The 13,638-nt window shown below is 38.2% G+C and overlaps 1 long non-coding RNA gene across 1 annotated transcript; it reads left to right on the top strand.

Moving 5' to 3' along the window:
- LOC134336054 (uncharacterized) lies at positions 1-5,806 on the top strand. The gene is made up of 3 exons (XR_010015682.1): positions 1-71; positions 3,135-3,214; positions 5,680-5,806. It is a non-coding gene; the product is annotated as an uncharacterized LOC134336054 (long non-coding RNA).
- Positions 5,807-13,638: the final 7,832 nt, after the last annotated feature.

The raw sequence follows: 13,638 nt of genomic DNA, 5'->3' as shown, positions 1-13,638 counted from the left end.
GCAGAGCTTCAGAACTCAGAGTCTTCACTATATGATCACGGCAAATAAAAACATCTCCTCCACCACACAAGGTAAATGAAATTTCTCCCCAGTAGTACAGTACACTTATTTTAATATTTATTTACAGGTTTTACATGACATATTTACAGATCTATTTATATTGTTCATTTTGATCATATGTGCATGTTTAGCACTTTTGTTGCAACTGCCCACGAATCAGTGCTCTCCCCTTAGTTCTTTAAATCGAGGTTCTTCTGTATTTTTAGTGAGCCTCAACCATACTAAATATTGTCCAAATGTTGAACACATAGTGATTGTTGACTTATCAGATCAGGCATTATTACTTAATTTAACTGGTTTTATAGTTGTTACACTTGGGTTTTGGCCTTTACTACAGATTGATTTGGAATGGCATTTGTCCCAACTTATAGCCTTGTGAATAATATGATGTACATTGTATGTTGGGTCATATGGATGCTTACAACATTTTGAGGTGATTTTAATTGCTGTAATTCTGATCGTTAGGTAATTATCTTGTGAAGCGGCTTTTATCTCTACCTTTGAATATCCGCGTTAGACCACTGTTCCTTTTTTGCTGCTGCTGATGGTTAACACATGCTTTCTAATGTTTCAACTAATGTGAATCTGCTATTTGAAAAGCCACGGTTTATCCTTTCGGAACTCTGTTGGTTGGGTCATATTGTTTTGATGGCTGTTGTTTCAACAACACGTTTCAACAAATATTTAGTAAAATCTTCAAATATTCGATATGTGAATAAAGAGACTTCCTAAACTTGCCTCTTTTACCTTGAAGCAGCACCACACCTTCTGCAGCTGCAGATAAAACCTGCTTCCTGTCTTCATGTCCGACCACACACACACACACACTTTACACTTGCATGCACACACTCTTTTTTTTTGTTAAAGTGCAACCTAGATACAAAGATGTTATGCTGTGAATCTCATGGCCAGATGTCCTTCCCTTTTACAAAAATTGTCTGATAATGAATATTAGCATTAGCTAAGGATAAATGTGCCTGCAGTTCTAAGGGAATCACTTGTGACCTTCTGTATTTACATTTACATTTTCAGCATTTAGCGGACGCTTTTATCTAAAGCGACTTACAGTACTGTGACAGTATATTGTCTGAGCAATTGAGGGTTAAGGGCCTTGCTCAAGGGCCCAACAGTGGCAACTTTGCAGTGGTGGAGCTTGAACCAGCAACCTTTGGATTACTAGTCCAGTACCTTAATCACTGGACCACAACTGTCCCACAACTGTTCCTTTTTTGGTGCTGCTGATGGTTAACACATGCTTTCCAATGTTTCAACTGATGTGACTCTGCTATTTGAAAAGCCACGGCCTCTGTTGGTTGGGTCATATTGTTTTGATGGCTGTTGTTTCAACAACATGTTTCAACAAATATTTAGTCAAATCTGGTTTAGCAAACCTTCTGGTTGCCAAATCATTACAGAAGGTCAAGCCTGACAGCTACTGTTCACCACTGTGCCGAATATTCTCTTTTGCTAGATCATTGCACTCACTGTGGTTCAGTAGAGCCCTCTAACATTATACATGGCTTTTTAAATTTTACAAGGAAAAATCTTTTGTGTTCAAGTAGCTAAACTGACTGAACAATTAATCAAGTAAACAGAGGGATGATTCACAAGAAGAGATGGGTATCATCTCTTGGGTATAGGTGGGTATAGGGCAGTTGTAGCCTAGTGGTTAGGGTACTGGACTAGTAATCAAAAAGTCGCTGCTTCACGCCCCACCACTGCCAGGCTGCTACTGTTGGGCCCTTGAGCAAGGCCCTTAACCCTCAATTGCTTAGACAATATACTGTCACAGTACTGTAAGTCTGGATAAAAGTTTGGATTAAAGCGTCTGCTAAATGCCTAAAATGTAAAATCATCACAATAAAAAAATATATTTTGTAGATTTTTTTTTTGCTTTGTTTGTAATGACTTTTTTTTTTATCATAATAGCTTGTATTATTATTGAACTGAAACCATTCATTGTACACCACTGTGTTGTTAAGAGCGTTAAGCATAAAGTTGGTTCTGCAGAAAAATGTGATGCAAATGCTGTTTGCAAATTCTGTTTCTCGTACTTGCTCAAACTGCCGTGAACTTCCCACCACTCTAGTCATTTCTGCACCATTTCTGCAAAAGGCGAACAGTAATGCAAAAAGCGATGGTGATGGGTTTGCATATAGTCATTTTCTATAATAATTTATCCTGTTATTTAAACCTACAGAGGAAAAGTGAAAATATAGCTATAGCTACATTAGATGGTCTATAGTATGGGACGACACCTCTCCTAATTATTACATTAACGACGTTTCAAACACGCCGCTGTTTTACAGGTAGAAAATATCAATTATATAACAGTAAGTGTTAACCCTTCTGTTGTTAAAGTTCAACGTCATCAATATTCTTTCTGTCCCATTTTTTACTGTCCAGGTTTCACAGCCATAGAAAACTGCAGAGAAGATCATAGTCTGGACAGTTCTGATCTTTGTCTGGAGAGACATATCATTGCGTTCTTCCAGATTTGCCAAGTGTCAGTCTGTGCCATATTTCCTGATTGATAGATCCTTGACTGTTAATAGTTGATCCAAGTAGGCAAAAGCTGTCCACCACTTCAACATCTTCTCCATCAATGAGCTTTACTGTCACCAGTATGAACACACTGGACTGAAACTATTCCTTTACCAACTTGACACCAATCTGCATTCCTAATTAGTGGTTTTATGTAACAGTTTAACACTATATGCGAAGTGAAGTTACTAGTTTAGCTATTTTTACTGTTATTTTAAGTATTTTTTCTCTGCTTATTCATGCATGTAAGACATTTCCTTTTCCTCATTCACACCATCACTTTTTCACACATCATTTCCTGAGCCTTAATGTGATACTTCTCATTCAGCACTGAGAACTACAACAAATAAAGCAGAGAACGAGAAAGAATAAAGACAGTGAGATAAAGCAAACTAAAGAACTAAGGATAGAGTAAATCCCCTGTCAAGCTATGCCTTTATACCTTTGACATTTTGTTTTTGTCAGAATGCACTGAACTTCATTCAGCACTGATAAGGCAGGCTGGCTCTCTCTCTCTCTCTCTCTCTCAGGCACTGTGCCCTCTTCTGCCAACATGGATGTACTATGGATCTGCCAGGGACCAGATGGCCAGGAAAAGGAAACTGCTGCAGTAAGCTATACTTTATAAAGTATTTACTTCCATCCTTTTTTCCTGATATGCTTAAACTGTGTTGAAGCAACCGTCTCATTCCTTTTACAAAATTCTTTGGGTTCTTCCAGGTTTTATGGTGAGTCTATGAATACGAATCTGAAGAAACATTGTTAGAAATATAGATAGAATTGAAGGGTTTTTAAAATATCGAGACACTGGAAGGTGCATGGTTAGTTTTTATTACATTTTTATTATATTTATAAGTACATAGTTAAAACGGAGGTATATAGTTAACTTTCGAAGACTGTAAAAAACTGAACAGACTTGAAAAGCTCATTCCATCACGTGGGTGCTAATTCAAAGAACGGCCTTGATTTCTGCCTTCCTTGACTTCTAAGAAGTGGTTTAAGATAAGTCAGAATCAGAGTACGTGCAAGTGTTTAATCAAAATGAAAAAAGTACTAATACATGTTTATGTAACATCTCAAGAAACAGTCTCACCATTACAAGAACAATTTCATGAAAGCCACATTTATAGCAAAAAGGTTCTATATTTATATTTTAGCATTACTTTGCAGTGACTGTTGCCACTTAAAAGTGTGCTTCTTAGTTCTAATGGTTGTTAATGGTGTTTAATCAACATCACAAATGGACTATGCATGATACAAGGTACAGAAATGGGTTTGACAAGAGCTACTAAATAGTTCTTGGCCAATTTGTTTCTGGCTTTATTGGCAAGCCTGACAGTTTAAGATTTTATGCAGGCATCTCCTGGAAGCTAGTAATAACAGCGCAACTGTGTGGTGATGTGGTACATATTTGGGTAGATTGAAAACCAGGCATGTGTCTGCATTCTGAATCAGTTGCAGATGTCCAGTGATGGACATGGGAAGATCTGCCAGGAGGGCGTTGCAGCAGTAAAACCTGTAGATTGGACAATAATCTGAGTGTTTACTATAGAGAGGAATATCATTCTTTTCTGATGGTGTAGAAGAACCAGCATGATCAGGTCAGATTAGCTTCATGTGCGAAAAGTATAACCATACCTTTCCAGTGGTGTGATCTGAGAGGTCTTAATTGAGATGACAAGAACTTGGCATAAAGACGTATCCCCAGGAATATATCTCAGCTTACTAAAGCTTAAAATGATGAGCTGACATCTGTAATAAGATATCTGCCAGACATGTTGTGATGCTAGCTGAAACTTGTGCGGCTGTAGGAGGAAATGACAGAATGAGCCAAGTATCAACAGTATAGGAATGGTAGTAGAAGCAATGGGAGTATATATATATATACTTTACATTTTACACAACACATATTAGGTTGTAGCAGCTATACAAATAACGACATAGTGTACAAACTAAGGTGCACCTGAGATCACTTTTGCCTTGGCACATTTCAGTCATACCTAGTCCGGTTGTAATGTTGATTACGAATATGGTCTTAAAACATTACAACCATTAGAACTGAGAAAAACACTTTCTAGTGGCAACAATCACTTATATAATTAACAATATCTGCAATTAATGCTAAAATGTTTCCTATAAATGTGGCTTTCATTACGTTGTCCTTGTAATGCTGAGACTGTTTCTTGAGATGTTACATAAACATATACATATAAGATCAGATACACTTTATTGTCATTGTAGTTATACAACAAAACTTTGTTCGGTAGCTCTTCAGTGAGACCAGCAGCAATAATACAATAAAAATACAATAAAAATATTAAAATATACAAAAAAGTACAAACATATGACTCTGTGCTGCACAAAATAAGCTAAAATGATAAGAAATATGAGTATTTACATGGTGAAACAATATGGACATGGCTGAATAGTGCAAACAGAGCAGTGTAACCAGTATCTTATCACAGTAGAAACGTTTGTTTGTTTGTTTATTAGGATTTTAACATCATTTACATTTACATTTTCAGCATTTAGCAGACGCTTTTATCCAAAGCGACTTACACAATGAGCAATTGAGGGTTGAGGGTCTTGCTCAGGGACCCAACAGTGGCAACTTGGTGGTGGCGGGGCTTGAACCGGCAACCTTCTGTTTTACACTCCATCATGTTTTACACTTTTGGTTACATTCATGACAGGAACGGTAGTTACTCATTACACAAGATTCATCAGTTTACAAGGTTATATCGAACACAGTCATGGACAATTTAGTGTCTCCAATTAACCTCACTTGCACGTCTTTGGACTGTGGGAGGAAACCGGAGCATCCGGAGTAAACCCATGCAGACACGTGGAGAACATGCAAACTCCACATAGAAAGGACCCGGATCGCCCCACTTGGGAATCGAACCCGGACCGCCCCACTTGGGAATCGAACCCGGACCGCCCCACTTGGGGATCGAACCCAGGACCTTCTTGCTGTGAGGCGATAGTGCTACCCAATTGCCAGTTCAGCCTTTCCTGTCCTTATTTTAGGTTCTTGATATTAACAGAATACAAATTGTTGTGATTTTCTCACAGTCCTCTAGATGGCAGCACAGGAAAAGGGTAGAAGTTTAGGAAGAAAATCCGTTCTGATGATCTGCTGCTGTACTGCATCTAGTTTATTCGAGTGTTCTGCTCCAGTATAAACACACTTAACCTCTTATTAACACCACAAAAGAAACACAGTAGAAACTGGTGTAAATAAACATTTTCTATAGTTATGTCTCTTTCATTTACTATGCAATGTATGACCATTTCTATATGTGTAATGACATCGTGCATACAGTGGGGGAAGCTAATTTAATAAATATAGTTTAAGTGCATAAATCCACTTTAAATGGACTCGTGTTTTGATTTTGTACTAAATAATATAGTCCAAAATGTTTTATAAGAGAAACAAATGTTTAAAATTTGTACATGTGCAAAGCTTACACGTTCTAAATTTTAGTCTGTGCTAATATAGAAATGCTAAAGATGGTTATATTAGCTGAATAATTTAACTGCACAATTATTAAACAACACTTAAATGGAAAAAGCAAACACCTTAAACACTTCTCTTAGTAAAATGTGTCATAATTCACAAAGTTTCTTCAAACCACCAGTAAATCGTTAATATACATTCTCCACTCAATGCCTCAATAAATAAGAGACTAATTTGTTTATTTATTTATTTTCAGAGCTGCCGCATAGCCAGGATCACAAGCCTAAGATCACCATGCCCAATGCCAATAGTCTGGGGCTGTTTTGGCTGTATGAGTCGGGTGCCAGTGAGGAAAACCTAATTCTCTAGATTATCTTTGTATGCTCTAGCATTGTGTATGCTTTCAAACTGATTATTTTAGTGCACAAAGCAAGGGTGGTACCGATGGTTTGCTTTGATAGCGATGGATATTGCTTACTGGGGGACGTGTCCCCTCCTAAATTCAGATATGCTGTCAATATACTAATGTACAAATTATAAATAATCAGATTCCACTCACTAGTTTTGCTTAATGTTAGGTCCTGTTAGTTCCCATCAGTTGTTAATATGGCAGGAGTGTTTTAGAATAGCAGAAACCACCTCCTCTTCCTTCTCCCCATGGTAGATTTGGTTCCCTCACAATGTTAAATTCATGGCTACGGCCTTGAATACATCTCCACTCAAAAGTTTGAAATGTGCTTCCAGACTCATGACAAGGTAAAAAACACATCACCAGTCGCTCAGTAAAAAGAAGGGTTGTGTACTATATATACATTGTGCCATGAACACTATACCCCAGTGAAGTATATAAATACGAGGCAGAAAGACAAACCGCAGTAACCAACTCTACTAGCTGCCGCCCCTCATAAAGGTCAGCTATCGCACAAACTCATTATTTTCCCATGTAGGCTTTTCCTCATTTAAATCTGAAGAAATGAAATGCAGCTTTGCCATATTGGTCTAAAAGGCATAGTGACTGCAATACAATTGATTTTTAGGCGATGGATGACCAAGTGTGGTCCCTCGGTCAAATGAAAATGGCGCTGCCGAGCGTGGATTCCACTGGGCCCTCATTACTGCTGAAGGTCGGAACCCAAACAAGGATCTAACAAACGTCGTGTCGTGCGACTCCTGCTCGCGTGCCGAGGCTGCGATGAGTCATGTGGCTCGGGGAAGGCCTTATGGGAGTGATGTGCTGATATGAAAAATTTAAATCACAATAATTGTTGAACTGTGAGCCACACGGTTGACACAATATTGTAGGAAGAATTAGCATGCTTAAAGCCAAAGCAGGTATCAGAAATGTACGTTTTATGTAAAGATATATTAGTGCTACATATAAAACAATGAAAAATGCAATTGTGCAATCTGTTTCTGGTTTTATGATACAAATGTTGCCTCATGTTGGAAATATTAATAATAATAAGTAGCACTCATGGTGAAGGTAAACGAGCTTCCAGCATTTGAATGATGCAAACACCTTAAAGATCCCTGTAAGTATGATTTTAATAGTTTGAACTTGAATACATTAATGGAACCACAAATTACCCTTGGATAAGTGTGTAACCCAAGATTACCCAATGCCCTCTCAGACTCATGATTATGGAGAAGCCAGAAGTAACCTGAAAAGAGTTGCAGGACAACCTAAAAGCAGCTGGAACAACAGTTACCCAGTAAACAATAAGCAGTAAACTCCACCACAATCATCTCTTTCTGCAGCCATCATCTCGCCTACTAAAAAGCATCACAGCAATTTTGCACAAAAGCATTTAGAGATCAGACCAATGATCAGCGGAAAGTTAGTTTGCTTGCACCATCCCAAAAATGCCACACTCACAGTGGGGTATAAAACATTATGATAGGTGTATGCTTCTCTGCAGAGACGGTACTGGGACATTACACGTCACAGCAGACGTATTACAGAGGAATTCAATTATATTGGCTAGTAAAAAAAATCTGGACATTTCAACGAGAACACAAACATAAAGCTAAAATAAGTCGACTTATTTTCTTAAAAAAAGTTCAGTTCACTTAGTAATAAAGAACATAAATGTTAAGTCCTTCAGAAGGTCCATCATTAACCAGACAAAAACCTATTCAGTTTACTTAAGTAGCAACTAACTGTATTAGTAAACCTAATAAGAGAGGTTAGTGAGTCCCTGAGTGTCCATAATAAATATTGTAATGCTAAATATCAGAATAAATTTTTACTGGCATGCTGATACATCTAATGAAAGGTACAAAAGTAGGTAGATACTGGGCCATGTGAGAAACCCTCCTGTGTGCAGTATTTAAAAGCCCAGTGGCTAATCTCTGATGAAACGTGTCTATTATCGGAGACTCAGCGGGAGAAAGTGGAATTGAACAGCTATGACAGAGAGGCGATTAGCTTCCATCCCGCTGACTCCAGATCTGCACTCGGTTATTCATCATCTGCACCTCCTATCGGACCTGACCACGGGTACAAAGAGTGTGAAATCTTACCAACGGGTGATAAGTGAAGTAAAGGCACGATGGTAGTTCAGGAAAGATTCGATCAGGAATTAGACAGAACAGATTAAAATGTCAAAGATATTAAACATCTGGAGTTCTACATGAGGTCCAGCTTGTTCAGATTCGAGCAATTTTCTCAGCGCACATTTAAAAACAAAACCAGCAGAACTGAAAATTATAGCTCGAGTTATTGTTTATTTTATTTTTTTACCAAAATACGACTAAGATATAATTATAGTTTCATGAGACATTCACCGACCACGCTGTTTTCTTTGGATGTACATTCGATTGGTCATTTTATGAGCTACACCTACCATTTTGATGAACACTGTAATTACTTTTGTACTGTTGCTCTACATTGTGATCTCTCACAGGATGGGGGTGAAAAAGGGTGGAAAAGTCTTCAGAGCAACAGATGCATGGATTTTGGATTCATATCTTTGGGACACCGAAGGAAACTGGAATTCCAAAAGGAAGCCTATGTACTGTATGTGCACACAAGGATAACATGGTAGAACTCTTAATCAGGTGCCAGGACCAATGTTGTTGTGCAGCCCCCACACTAAAAGTTGTGCCACCAGGCCATCCTGAAATAAAATTATATAAGTTTGGTTAGGACACATATATAAAACCTTAACAATTTAAGGAACAGTTTTAATATTCAAATGGTCCCTTGCAGGTTTATCAGTAGCCCTTGCAATTTCTGTCTTTTAAAATAACCTACAATACGATGCAGCTAAACCAGGAAATTTTTGGAAGTCTGGGACTAGAAAGTCTAAGAATAGTCCGTCGAAGTTTCAGGACCATGTTAAGCAATTGGACCCAATGTTTTTTACCTATTATGCCTATTATAAGTCACACCAGACATTGTGGGTTAAAGGCATTAGATTATATCACTCTGGGTCCAGATTTTGTGCTGCTTACACCAAGCTGCCCTTCAGTTTTGCAAGATTTTAAATGGCAGCCCCACCATAAACTTTAGCTCTGTAACGTTTATGACATAGTTTGTGTTGACACTGGGTCATAGAGGTGCTTATCCAATTCTGTGTTTATCTTGTGCCTGTAATTTTGGTAGATTTAAGACGTATTTGGTGAAGTTGTGTCTACATTTACATTTTCTGCATTTAGCAGACGCTTTCATCCAAAGCGACTTACACTACTGTGACAGTATACTGTCTAAGCAATTGAAGGTCAAGGGCCCAACAGTGGCAACCTGGCAGTGGTGGGGCTTGAACCAGCAACCTTTTAATTACTAGTCCAGTACCTTGCCCTCTAGGCTACAACTGCCCATTTCTGACAATGGGCTTCAATTTGTGACCTCTGTTCCTCTTTGCTCATGTTTGAAAGTTTTAGTGATTTAGGCCACTATATGGTATATTTGAAACTCTGTTAGTTGCCTCATTGTTGTACAACTATTATGTATAAATCTGAGTTTTTTATGCTTTTGTTATAAATTAGAAAACAGGCTACTGTTATTAGTTGCGTCACTATGATTGTGATTTCAAACCTTTGACATAATTGCATTTTTTGTCATTTTGTCCACCTCTCACCCCCTCCTCCCTTAAAAATGCTAAATTGTTTCCTTTTTTCAATCATGTCTGGGTCTCAAATTCGTCCTGAGCTTAAATACTATTTTTTGATTTAAGGACCTAACCTTTCTTGGAGGTGGGTGCGATGGAAAACCGTCTTTCCTCTCTCGGCTGAAGTAATCAGCGCAAAAGCACGAACAACTTAGGGGCAAATGAAAAGTTTTTTACAAGTTTAATAAATGTAAGGGTTGGTGACAGGCCTGATTTGTAAGGCTGTGGGGAGCTAAAAAGGGGGAAAAGCGATGACTGGCCGAGGGCGAGCAAAGCAACCATTCACACACCGGCTGCAATTTGCATGATAATCAATCCAGGCCTATTCAGCGAGTCAAACTGAGCAAAGAGACCCAAATTACTTCATTTAATACTTGATTTAATTCCGAAACATGTATCATATTATTACTGACAGGAGCTGCGGGGAGGGTTGGCGGGAGCCGAGGGGGCATTAAGGACTGCCAGAGAAAGCAGAAAAGACAGCAGAGAAAGTGAATTAAAGAAACACCAGGCCTGCTTTAACTCTCCCCAAGGAGCCGAATCTCGAGAAAAAGCACTTTTCCCCTCACATAATGGAATTAATAACTAATTTTTAAATAGCGTTCCTGACATGTGACCCAGGACGCGTTAATTATTGATGACCCATTTCTGTGAAGATGAGTTGTAATTACCTAGCATAATGTGACTCCTTCATCACGTTTAAACATTTATATCGCTTATCTTGCCGCTTATCTGCCGGCTACGTTTTTCTAATTATGCTGATCAAGTCAAGAATAAGAAGCAATTCGTCTTGACTTCAATTAGAACTATCTGCGGTGTGCGTAATATATGAAGTTCCAGAACACCTTGACGATACGAGGACTCAGATGACTTAGGAGAGAATAGACGTTCCTTCTTTATAGTCACACAGAGAGGAAGACTTTTTATCTTGACGAGAAATGCCTGTCTTGGTCTTCTTACTAGACTGAAATACGCAGATGCCAATGGATGTGATTTTTTACATTTCTTTCGCCAAGCTTTAAGAAAATCCACAAATCCGTGCAGAAATCACTGCACCACAGTTCTTAAATAGAAAATATGAATGCAAAAAAATAGAATGCAAAAAATAGAATGGAGGTTCTCAAACGGCTGCTTGAAAACTATTCACAGATGGTGCAGTGAACATCCTTAGAAAATTAGCTTACTGAAGAATTGAAGAGATGATTCCAAATATATGTAAAATATTAAAAAATGTAAGTAAGGGTTACATATTTCCACCTCAGTAAAGGCCAGTAAATCTCAAACTCAACCCCTTTTCTCTACCTTTGAAGCAGCGATGAGGACCATAATGGTATCAAATAACATTCTTAGCACAGTTTGCTACAATGCTTTCAAATATCACACACAGACGAGATCTTGCACCTCGTCACCAGACCAAAAGCAGCTCTCATGATGCACTTTTTCATTTTTCTTCTATTAAACTCCTTGAAAGCTGCTGTCACACCAGTCAAGTAAATAAAATCAATTACAGGTGGGTTTCAAACACGGCGCATGTATCGTCTCGCTCCGGATGCGATTCTAAAATAATTCAACCGTCTGATGAATCAGCCGTTTGTACTATTTATCCCTCTACCTACGTGGCCTGCTTCAGTACACCAGGTCCCTGGCCACGAAGGGTAAGCAAATTTAACAGGGGTAATACATAGGTTTTAAAATGTACTGTAACACGGGCGACTGTGCAGTAAAAAGGGACAATATTTATTAGTTATTTAAAGCTGGAATATTCAGGAAAAGCTTTTAAAATAGGACAAAGTCTAACGTTTCACTAGCTTTGAGCTACACATTTCAGTTTTACTGGTACAGTTACCATTACTGTAAACTACTGCTTGTTACTATAAATGAAAACCTGGCTATTCATGTCATTTTTTTTTCTTTGGTCAGGGTTTCAGTGGGTTTGGTTTTACTAGATTCAATGGGTGCATGGCAGGAACTCCCTGGACAGAGCACCAATCCATTGCAGAACTTCGACCTTTCCACCCTCAGACACAGGCAATCATTTCAGTGTAGACCTCAAACTTATTAAACACCAATATTAACAAGCGGGAAATAAAATTAAGGCCTGGAAGCCTGAGCACTGACATCAAACAAAAAGGGAAAGAGGAAAGTTTACTGGCAGTCACAATGTCAAAGTTTGAGAATAACGAGAGAAAACACTACAAAACATTGTTTTTAAAGGTTAAAAAGGTTGAAATGGTTTAAAAGTAGACCCAGAGCCAGTGAAACCAAGGCAGCAGCCCCCACAAATCCTCCAACAGTGCTGTAGTTATAATGTTTATAATTTTGGTAATAAATAAATGAATCTTGTCACGTTTTTATAGATTGGAGAATGAAGAATACCTTTATTTGTCATTTATACATATACATGTGTACAGTACAAAATTCTTTCTTTGCATAATTCAGCTTGTTTGGAAGCTGGGGTCAGAGCGCAGGGTCAGCCATTGTACTGCGCCCCTGGAGCAGAGAGGGTTAAGGGCCTTGCTCAAGGGCCCAACAGTGGCTGCATGGCAGAGCTGGGATTTCGAACTCTCAACCTTTTAGAAGTACAACGCTCTACCCACTAGGCTACCACTGTCCCATATATTGGTTACCAATAATAGTACTGTGATTTCTAATTACAAAATCTGTCCAGCTATTTAAAATTCTGAATGATCTGTTCTCTACCTTTATTATTAAACATGAGAAACGTACATATTTTAAGAGACAATAATAATGAGTTCTGGATTATCTGTTTTCTACTAGTCATGCATGGCCGGACTGAATCACTGTTAAGATTACAAGTCTGGAGAAACCTGTGATGCATCTCGGCTTAAAGAACGATTGGAACAAAGCTTACTAGGAAACATCTAATCTTTATGAATGTAGTAGTGACTAAAATGAGCATACTAAATACAAAACATAATGCAGTTTGGAATGCTGGCAGGGAATCCCTCACATGTGGTGTTTAAACAATGTCCACCAGTGATAATCCTAAATGTAAGCTCCCATAAACCATCACCAGATCAGTAAATGTGTTATATGTGATATGTAGATGTTTACATTTCCATACAGTTTACATTCTACAAAAAAGTAAAAGAGCACAACACTTAAAATCTTAAACCTTACCGACCAAGATTTGAGTTTGTCAAGAATTCAATCAAATTGCGCTCAGCCATTCATATCTAAAAGTTCTTCACATATTAAAGCTTCTTCCCAGACCAGAACCGTTTAGGAGCCTTTATCATTTATGAGTATAGATGATGTATTTCATTCACGTAAATGATACTTAAGTACCTAAATTGGCCAAAATCACCTCACACCCATCCAGTTGCTTTTATGAGCTTTCTCACTCTGCAACCCTATCTGGCTGGAAAAATGTTTCATAACCTTTGTGTGCTGGAAGCCTGGAAGCTGTGCTTTTATCAGATTGTGGCCAACTTCTCGCCT

The sequence above is a fragment of the Trichomycterus rosablanca genome, chromosome 22 (genome assembly GCF_030014385.1).
Source record: "Trichomycterus rosablanca isolate fTriRos1 chromosome 22, fTriRos1.hap1, whole genome shotgun sequence".
NCBI lineage: Eukaryota > Metazoa > Chordata > Actinopteri > Siluriformes > Trichomycteridae > Trichomycterus > Trichomycterus rosablanca.
This window is presented reverse-complemented; position numbering and strand designations above follow the sequence as displayed.